This window comes from Dipodomys spectabilis, unplaced genomic scaffold, assembly GCF_019054845.1.
Source record: "Dipodomys spectabilis isolate Male_0828 unplaced genomic scaffold, ASM1905484v1 ptg000136l, whole genome shotgun sequence".
Lineage (NCBI taxonomy): Eukaryota > Metazoa > Chordata > Mammalia > Rodentia > Heteromyidae > Dipodomys > Dipodomys spectabilis.
Genome location: NW_024870813.1, coordinates 185,338 through 195,937, shown reverse-complemented (window position 1 = coordinate 195,937; position 10,600 = coordinate 185,338). Strand labels below are relative to the sequence as shown.

The 10,600-nt window shown below is 42.9% G+C and overlaps 1 protein-coding gene across 5 annotated transcripts in view; it reads left to right on the top strand.

The window, feature by feature from the left end:
* Positions 1-5,458: 5,458 nt before the first annotated feature.
* Mapk8 (mitogen-activated protein kinase 8) overlaps positions 5,459-10,600 on the top strand; it is an 81,347-nt gene continuing 76,205 nt past the window's right edge. For all 5 annotated transcript variants that reach the window (XM_042690152.1, XM_042690149.1, XM_042690150.1 and 2 more), the window contains exon 1: positions 5,459-5,618. The gene's annotated coding sequence lies outside the window, so the exon portion shown is untranslated. The remainder of the gene's footprint in view (positions 5,619-10,600) is intronic.

The window sequence follows — 10,600 nt, the reverse complement described above, 5'->3', positions numbered from 1 at the left end:
CCTTCATGAATGTCTTCATGGATGCTTTCAGTTGTAAAAGGCCCACTTGTTCCCTGTGTGAATTTTAGCCTAGTATCTGTCTTCTACCAACTTCATTACACTTCCTGTGCAGCATGTGTCCCAGCATCCTTACCCTGAGTGTCTCAAGGGTACTTTCAACTGCATTGAGCTCCATCTTCCCACTGCACTTGCCTAGAAAAATCTCAGCTCCTGGAAACATTTCTGAAAGTGTTGTCTGTTTTTCTACCTAAGTCAACAAGGATTCTAGAGAAATGCTTACAATTCTGTCCTTGTGAATCCGTGGCTTGCAATCTCAGCTGAGTGCTATCAAGAATCCTTCAGCTCACTGTTTACCTTTTTATCCTTAAATGTCTTGCCTTAGAACTATAATATACAGGTCTGTTGAGGGTGGGAAAAATCTAGTGTCATGACTAATTTCCACCAGCCCCACGGGAATTCTATTTAGTGTGTTTTCTAGTATTTTTTTCCTCTTTTGCCTAAAAAAAAATCTATATATCCTAGACACTAGCTCTTAAGTTTTTGTTTTCTCTCTGGTTTGTCTCTTTCAATCCTACCCAGTCTTCCTCTTGAGATAGCTATCTAAAAAAATCAGAGGAAATTCTACTTCCTAGGCCTGATGCTCTGCTATAAGTTCAGAGAGAAATAAATGTTCAAATCTGGTCTCATTTATGTGATATCATCTTCTCACTAGGGCTTCAGACAGTCTCCATCTGTATTGTGGCATGCTCTTGCTTGGCTTCAGGATAAATGTAGCATTGGGCTAGGTCTTGCCTTTGAGAACAAGCTATTTATGACATTCCTATAATTCCTGCTAAGGACAGAGAGAAATTCTCTGTTTTGCAAAGACTGAAAGCAGCAACCACATTTTGGCTTTTCAAGTAAAGAGAATAGAGCAGAAGTACAGGAGGAGGATAAGCTGGAGTTTGTGTTTTGTTTGTTTGTTTTTTGTGTCAGTCATTGTGCCTGAACTCTGGGCCTGGGTGCTGCCCCTCAGCTCTTCAGCTCAAGGCTAGCACTCTACCACTTGAGCCACAGTGCCACTTCCAGCTTTTTCTGCTTATGTGGTGTTGAGGAATCGAACCCAGGGCCTCATGCATGCCAGGCAAACACTCTACCACTGAGCCACCTTCCCAGCCCTGGAGTTTGGGTTTGAGAGTTTGGATCAGTGCTGCTAGAAATTAATATCTCTCCTGCTTGGATTGTGTATCCCAAGCATCCACAGGAGTACAGAGTGCTTTGGGTTCAGAAGGGAGCAGTCACTTGTTAACAGCTGTTTAAATGTTTAACTGTCCCTTATTTTTAAAGGCCACACATTGGACAGTTTCCTTTGTCTTTTCCGAAGTCCTGTTACCAACTCTCTTCCATCCACTTCCCACTCCCATATCTGGTCTGGAATGGGACTGACCGACTAGCCATGCCAAGCTTTTAGCTGGTAATAAATTCTACATGTTTTCAGTAGGAAGAACAATAGCCCCTAATAAATGAAGCTGTTACTGCTCAGGAAGAACAATAGACCCTCATAAATGGAGCTGTTACTGTTCAGGAAGGTGTTCTGGGAGACGAATTAAAGAGCTCCTGAAAATTCCAAATTCTATATTTCAAAATACTATATTCTATATTTAAAATACTTTTATTTTTCTTAGTGAATCCCTAATAATTGTATATATTTATGGGCTTCAATGTGGTATTTAAAAACATATATACAATATATACTAATCAGATCAAGGTACTTTATATCACCTCAAACATTTATCATTTCTTGTGTGTGGGTATATGTGTGTGCATACACGTGCGCATGCGCTTGTGTTTATGTGTATGAGTCCCAGGGCTTGAACTCAGGGCCTGTCCCTTACCTTTTCCACTCATGTCTAGACTCTACCACTTGAGCCACAGGTCCACTTTCAGCTTTTTAGTGGTTATGGAAATAAGGGTCTTACAGACTTTCCTGTCTGGGTCAGGTTTTAAACCAACATCCTCAGATTTCAGTGTCCTGAGTAGCTAGGATTAAGGGCATGAACCCACCAATGCCAGACTCATTTATCATGTCGATGGTGGGAACATTGCAAATCCTCTCCATTAGCTATTGTGAAATAGACAATTTATTATTGTCAGCACAGGAGGAAAACTATCACATACATTTATAAATATGTGAGATGTTTTTTACTGCACAGAGGTAGGTAGAAGCTGATAACGATAGCTGCTAATGAATCCAGATCTGTCCCTGTTACACAAAGCATGATGTTAAGAGCATCACAGAACTGGGCATGAAACTTTACAGCTTTGTTCTTGGCAACACCCCTCACTTCACCAGTGCTCTGAGAGTTCAATTGTCTTCTTCCTTGTCTTTAACTTTTCTGATGGGTAGTTGAAGATATCAGCCAGGATCTCTGCCTGTCTACTCTCCTCAGAAACCCTTATGCATATTCCTTGTCATGTTGACTTGAGATCTCTTTACAAAGTGTTCCTACAAGTGGTCTCCTGGTTTTCCTTCCACACCCCATGGCAACTCTGTCCTGGGCCCATTCTGTTCCTTATGACTACTCAATACTGGAGTTCCTCAGGCCTGGCTCCAAGCTCTCTTCTGTTGCTGTTCACTGCCCTCTCTTCTTCAAGCCTGGCTAACTCATCCATACCCAAGACTAAGAGTTGGCATGTCTCTGTGGGTGCTTCATATTTAGCTGAATTTATTTCTTATTTAATTGGATTCACTTCTAGTCTAGCTTTGTCTATCCACCCACTAACTTGGCATCACTTTTAGGCAACTCAAAACCCTCTAAACAACCTGCTGTCAAGATCTTCCCACCCCAGCATGGTCCTCTTCCCAAATCAGCATCTTAGTAAACCAAAACCAACATCCAGCCTTGGCCACATGCCAGACCCTTAGGAGTGTTCCTGAAGATTCCCTCACCTTCACTGCCACCCACCCATTACTTGCAGAAACTGAAAGCTCTGCATAGGGGGGTCTCCGAACTGGGTCTCAGCTCATTTCATTTGCTATTTCTGTGACCCTGCCCCAGACCAAGTCTCTACTTGCTATCTAGACTACTCTTACATTCGCTTAGCCTCCTTCAAGAAGAAATATTTTCTTGACATCACCTTGGTCTTTTCAAGAAATTATTTTTCTACGTAGATGTGGTGGTACACATCTGTAATCCCAGATACTTAGGAGACAAAGATAAGAAAGATCAAGGTTTGAAGCTTGCTTAGGGGAAGGGGACTGGGGATGTGACTCAAGTAGGAGAACACGTGAGGCTCTGAATTCAATCCTCACTATGAAACAAGCAAAAAATACAAGCAGTAAAAAAAAAAAAAACACTGACAACGTGGTTGGTTTAGCTGTTCTAGGTTTGACCTCTTTACTATTTTTAATTTCATCTTGGCCTTTCTAACAAAATTGGACACTCTTCAATTTCTCCAACTCAGGCTTTTATCATGGGACATTTGCACATCAAGTTACTTCTATCTGAAATAATCTACTTAGCTGGGTGCCAGAGGCTCACACTTGTAATCCTAGCTACTCAGGTGGCTCAGATCTGAGAGTTGTGGTTCAAAGCCAGCCCAGGCAGGAAAGTCCATGAGACTCTTATTTCCAATTAACCACCAAAAAGCCAGAAGTGAAGGAGTGGCTCACTAGCCCTGAAAGCTAAGGAACAGCATCCAGGCATGCACACACAAATAGTAATAATCATCATCTTCAACATCTTCATCATTGTCATCATCATCATCTCTCTAGTCTAACCTGTTCACAGCTCAAGTAACAGTTCCTTGGACCTTTCCTGGCCTGATTTTAATTGTATCTATTAGTTTCATAATACTATGACTCTTTTTAAATTTGCATTATAACCTTGATAATTTAAAAAAAATTTGCAGTTATTTTCATATAATCATGATTAAATCTGTAAGCTCCATTGCATTAGCAGTGCTAGAGCACTGTATGGCAGAGGTAGGCATTCATTAAATATTTATTGGAGAAATTAAGGGAGAAATAACTAAGCCTGAGAACAAAGGAAGAACTGAAGAGAGAATGAATGAATGGATGAGTGAATACTTGCATGTGCTGTATTTAATTATAACTAGAAATATGGCAGCCCTATGTGTAGTGATAAAGTAGTCTACCAGAATTTACTTATTTCTTCAACAGGTAGTGTGTGTGTGTGTGTGTGTGTGTGTGTGTGTGTGTGTGTGTGTGTGTGTGTGCATAGCAGTAATGGGGCTTAAACTCAGGGCCTAGGCATTGTCTTTGAACTTTTATTATTATTATTTTTTTTGGTTAGCCGTGGGGCTGGAACTCTGGGCTTGGGCGCTGTCCAGTTTTCTAGTGGTTAATTGAAGAGTCTCCCAGACTTTCCTGCCTGGGCTGGCTTTGAACTGTGATCCTCAGATCTCAGCCTCCTGATTACAGGCATGAGCTACAGGTGCCCGGCTGTCTTTGAACTTTTTTTTGCTCAAGGTTGGTGCTTTACCACTTGAGCCACATCTCTATTTCTGGAGTTTTGGTGATTCATTAAGAGATAAATGTGTCTTTGCTGCTGGGGCCAGCTCTGAACTGTGATCTCAGCCTATTGTGTAGCTAGAATTACAGGAGTGAGCCCCGGAGGCCAGCTATGTATTCATTATTAACTTATCTTTAATGAATAACCTATTCACATAACTATTTCTTTTCAAAAGCAAAGTCAAAGAGAATGCAATCACCTTTCACTCCACAGTCCGATGCTGAACCACTGTTAGGATAATCCAGTTTTAAAATGTGCGCAGCCTGTATGCAAACATGCATGTGCACAGACACTGTTCATGCGTGGACTCATTCCCCACACGCGTCTTCCTCTTCGGGACACAGGGTGTGCATTTCCCCTTGTCCGGAGGAATTGCTTCGCACGGGTCTTTTTACCCATCGCTGGGTATTTACCTCTGCGGTAAATCAGACCATGCAAAGAAGCCGGGAGGAAGTGGCTTTGGAGAAAGCCGGAGGCCGCTTTTCCTAGGGAGCAGCAGGAGAGAGCATTTCTCCACGCAGGTGCCTTCAGGAGGAAACATATGGCCAAACGAAATAGCTCTCAGGTGCGCAGGCTGGCAGGTGTGCCAGCTTGGCGGCAGGTTCCACCTAAGCCACCTGACCTTCAAACCTCGGGGCGCGGAGCCCTGAAGGCCTTGGCTCAGTGGAGCCCAACGCCTCCTCCCGGAACTGCATTCCCAGGCCACGCGCCGCCACGTGCCAGCGCAGGACCCGCCCCCTCACTCCCAGGCCACGCCCCCTCGCAACCAGTCTCCTAGGCTCTGCTCGGGGTCCCGCCTCCAGGCGACCTCCGGGAGTCTAGAGGGCCGGCTCATGAAGCCCCGCCCCCGGACGGCTGGCCCCGCCCCCGTAATCCGGGCCCTGGGGCCGCTCGGGAGGCGCGGGGGCGGGGACCTGCGCGATGACGTGGGCGGGCGTGCGCGGTGACGGCCCGCGTCCCTGTTACTCAGCGGAGTGGACGAGGCCGGACGACGCGGCCCGGAGCACGGAGCTACAAGCCAGCGCTGGGTAACGGCCACGGCGACTGCCCGGACGGTGCGAGTCTCCGCCGTGTGTTTCCCCGTCGTCGTCTGCCACGCCGCGGGTGAGTCCGGGGGCCGGTGCCGGGCCCGGGGTCGGCCGGCGGCCCCGCCGTGTTTATGTTATTGTTGCAGCCGCCGCCTTCTCCACCGTCGTTACCCCCTCCCGGGAGCGGGGGCGCGCGGGGCGGGGGCGCGCGGCGGGCGGGGGCGCCGCGGGAACAATGGCAGCCCGGAGGCCGGGGCCGGCCGAGGGGGCGTGGGGCTGCGGGAGACCCCGGCCGCCCGCCCGCCGGCGCTCGCTGGGCCCCGCCCGCCGCCGGGACCTCCGCCCGCCGGTTCCCGCGACCCCGCCTCCGCGTCGGGAGAGGAAGACGGGGGCGGCAAGTTCTCCGCACCGGGTCGCGGGGCGCCCCGGCTTGCGTCCCCCTCCCCGGGGAAGAGCGCCACGGTCACCGGGTCCCCTCGCCCGCGCGGTCCCCGAGACCGTGTTGTGTTTTTCCTGTGACTTCTTTGTGCTAACGTTTTCGGGCGGACGCCGGCAGCGGCGCTGGGTAAGGCTGGGGTGTCCCTCCCGGCCCCCCCCCCCCCCCCGCCCCGGCCTCGCGGGCCGGCCAGGGTCCGAGGCCTGGCCGCCGCGCTGTGTGCCAAGCGCTCGGAACCAACTCCGGGAGCCCGCGCGCGCTTCTCTGGAAGGGTCATTCGGTGGCGATGACCTTTTGACTTTTTCACCCCACCCCACCCCACCGGCTCTTTGTCTTGCTCTTGGGCTTCCTTGATCCAGAAAATGGTAGAACCAAGTCCCATTTTAAAGTACTGTCAGGCACACTTTTGGCTGTTACCTTTTCTGAAAGTTACCCCTAATGGGATCATGAATTTAGTAACCCGTTGGCTGAGTACATGGCATCCGTGTCCATTGGTTATTTACTGACTTTTACTCCCGAAACCCAGTGATCTTCCCAGTAAATTGTGGTCTGTCAAGCCCATTGTAAATCAGGACAGCTGTTTGTTTCATTCATTCATTCATTCAGCAGAGGCAGCAACTTGGTACTGTATCCAGATGGAGAGGTTTAAAGGAAAAGAAGTATCCTTAAATGGTGGAAGATACATTGACGTGTAATAGCTGTACCTTTGAACGAGATAATTACCTGGAGATGTATGTTACAACTGGTAGTTTATTCTCTGGGTCATTTAACCATTTGTTTTTAAAATTAGTAATGTATCTGAAACTTCAAAAGCAATACTAGGAAATCAAATTAGATGGCCTCTAAATAACTACCTTTATTCTTGAATTTGACATTTTTTCCAGATTTACAGGCATTTATAATGTTTACTCCAGATTGCCCTGCTATGGTTAACCTTACACTTAAGAGATCATGCTGTAAGGGAACATATTTAGTGCTGTGCCTGACAAAAGTAATCACATTGGGATTTCCTTGAGGGCAGGCTTGTCTTAATATCTATTTCTTAACCACCTAGCCTGAAATATATTAAGTGCTCAGTAAACTGTCACAGGATTAACAGCTTTTCATAATTAGTTCTATTAAAATCCAAGGCTTCAAAAGGAACCTTCCAAAGTTCTCCATGAAGTTTCATGGTCACATCCAGATGGTTAATTGATCAGTTCAGATGGTACATTATCTGTAAAGATATTACAGGCCTTAGAATTATTTCAGCATGAATCTTTTCCTTATATTTCAAAGCCATTATCCTAAAAATCTTATCTAAATGTTTTTTAATACGATAAAGTCCTGTAGATTGGGAAGGTGTATATGTATATGTACATATGGGTTGAGCATCTTAATCTGAACATCAGAAATACTCTGAAATTTGAAACATTTCTTGTCCAAGTTTTATTTCTCAAATTGTATATACATACACACCCAGACATAGTAGGAGTCCAAAATACTTACATTTCCCTTTTTATTTTGGCTATTACTTTGCATAGAAAAAATAGATAAAAGAAATAACCTGTCTATATGTATTATTATAAATATTTGAATATAACAATATTTTAGAAATTGCTAATGCTTTAGAAAAGCTTATTATAAATGTTAATTCTAAGTTTTAACTTGTTTTAACTTATGTGCATACAATTGGCAAACCATTTGGGTATAAAACTCAAGATTAACTTAGTTACAGCACAATACCACTACTTAAAGTATTTGGCATTTGTTTTGGATATGAAAGAATTGAAGGTGGGCTTATTTGATGTGAAGTAAAAATAAATAAGAGAATAGTAACATAAGAGACGAAATCTGGAGTCACCAAACTTTTTTGCTTGATTGCTTTACCTAGTTACAGCATGCTAGATTGTAGTAAGGCTATTGATAAAAAATTCTTTGGGATATCTTATGTCATGCTGTGTACAGAACTTGCTATGTGGTTTTATTTTCTAAGTTTTGTAAAAAGACTATTGAGATTTAATTTACATATAAAACTCACCCTTACCATTAATGTACCTTTGAGTTGTCTTTAGTGTATACCCAAAGTTGGGCATCGATCACCACTAAATGACTGCAGAACATTGTTATTGCCCCAAGAAGAAACTCCATGCCCATTTCTGGTGATTTCACATTGCATTCCAAACTGTGTTTTAAAGAGTGAGAACATGGGTTCTCTATAAAACATTCCTGTAATGAGTTAAAAGAGCACCTTTAATTGTCCTGCCAGAATCGGAAGCTGTATCCTTCATACTCACTTTGGTTCTTAAGGATCCTTAAGGAATTCTGTCTTGGAAAGAAAGGATAAGAGTAAATTGTACCAGAATTAATAGGTAGAATCTTAACTATTTGCTTCTGCATAGTATTATGGAAATGACCTTGAGAACATACTAGATGTTCAGTGAAACAACTTCAAGTAATTTGTTACTAAAGACGAGTCATAAACCATCCTAATGGTAATTAAGAGGTTGAATAGGATCTGCTTCTACTGTGTTTTGCTTTGACAGTAGTTTGAGTTTTGACATAGTTGAGTCATCTGCATGGTTGAGATGTTTTGTTGCATGTGGAGAGATATGATGTGTGACATTAAGATGTCACCTCTGGAGTTTTCTGGTCAAGTCAAGGGCTACTTGCCGTTCTGATTCATGTGGTGTACAGAAGTCATCATAACCATGTGGCTTCGCAGATGAATCACCTGTGGGTTGTGGTGCTTATTGTCTTAGTCACAAGCTTTTTACCTGAATATTTAATAGCTTTGCATTCTTAAGCTAATGTAAGTTGTCAGAACTTCGATTTCAGAAATGTGTTCTAATTCAAGCAAATCTATTCTTAGAATTCAGGAGTTTTGAAATATCATTCTCTAGGAATTAGATCTTGGTTCATTCTGTACTTCCCCATCAACAGTCTTGGGCGCTTTGGGCAAGCAGCTAATCCTTTTTGGCTTTAGAACTGTCAACTGAGGCTGTCAAACAATAGAAAATAGGACTCCATGGGTGAGTATGGGAAGTCCTAGTCAAAAATAATCAAAATTAGACTCCTGTAATTTCCAGAAACAAAACAAATTGTCAACTTTCTTTGCTCTAGCATGCAGACTTAAAAAGGCTTTACCATAAGTTAAAGATTCTTTGACTAGTAGATGATACTCTTTTTCGAAAATGAATATGTTAGCTCAAGCTTATGGTCAAGGGTGGAACTTAGGGCTACGCAATGATTTTAATGCTCTTTTTAAACATGGTAGGTCTCTCCTACCAAAAAAGCACACTGTAAATCTCTAAGTTGCTATATTTAATTGAAATCTATTTGGAAAACCTAATAGTTGCTATTCTTTCACATTTATGATGGACTATACTCAAACCTTGCTGATATATCTGTCTTTTGTTTCCCTTTAATAGTATATGAGATTTTGTCAAAATCTGCTGGTTTTTGGAAACCTAGATTTGAGAGATAGCCAGTGTGACTCCTCGGGTCAATCCTGAATTCTCATTCATGATACAAGTCCAGGCTTTTGAGGGAAAATTTGTATCAGGTTATATAACATATTTGGGCCTGTTTTCTTTTCTGCTGAGAGTGGTAATAGTACATAACTTTATAAGCATTAAATAATGTGACCTGGGACTGGTGTGGTTCTTGGGTGGTAGATATAAGCATTCAGGAAAATTTAATGGTTGCTTTTATGTAGTATTTTTAACTGAACAAGTGCAAAATACTGAGCAAATCTAAAATCACTGATGTGTAATATACATGTGAATTCCCCAGGACATGCCATTTGTTTCCCTTGGCATCTCTTACAGGGTTATTAAAATTTAGTAATCTTATGTAATCTGAGATTGTTAGCATTTCGACTGGTAATCCTCTCTCCTTTAAAAATTTGCATAGTTCACCAAATATTGAAAGGAAAGAATTTGCCACATTCCCTGATACAACATTCTTTCACTGTTTCCCAGACAGAATTGCCCAAAATTTTCTAGGCTTAATTTGTCAAAGCTAAAGGAATAGAAATCTAGGAACAGGAAAAGTTTACAAAGAGACATTTGAAGAAAATGAGATGCTGTCACAACCTTCAAAGTTTTATCTTACTGGGGTCTTCAAAAGGCTGTAGATTTGTTAGAGGCCTAAGGAGTCACGGCATTAAGCATATTCTGTGTGGTTTCTGTGGGTATAATAGTACAGAGTTTTTGGTTTCTCTTTGAGAATACAGTCCAGACTGTATTTATGGAGAACTTGCTATGTAGTTACCACTGCAGGTGGTAAGTAGTGGGAGCCTGATGTCTACACCAAAGTTAGACTCTTATCTTCAGTTGTCTGAGTGTAACTTGACCAGAGATAAGGACAGGAGCATATGTGTCTTTGTTCTAACACAGAGAAGTAAATATTGTTAGCCATTATCAGGCACTTGGGGACTTGCAAATCTTAACATGTCTTGTCCTGCCTTTCAAAATAATGCTTAGAAATTACAGACACTAAGATGTCTTTTCTGACTTCTGATTATAGTTGAGACTGTGGTATAGATTAAAATCCAAATCATAAAAAGGCAAACATTAAAGTCACCTCAAGTAACATTCTGAAATACAACAGAATATTGAAATAAATATATGAAAAGTAAT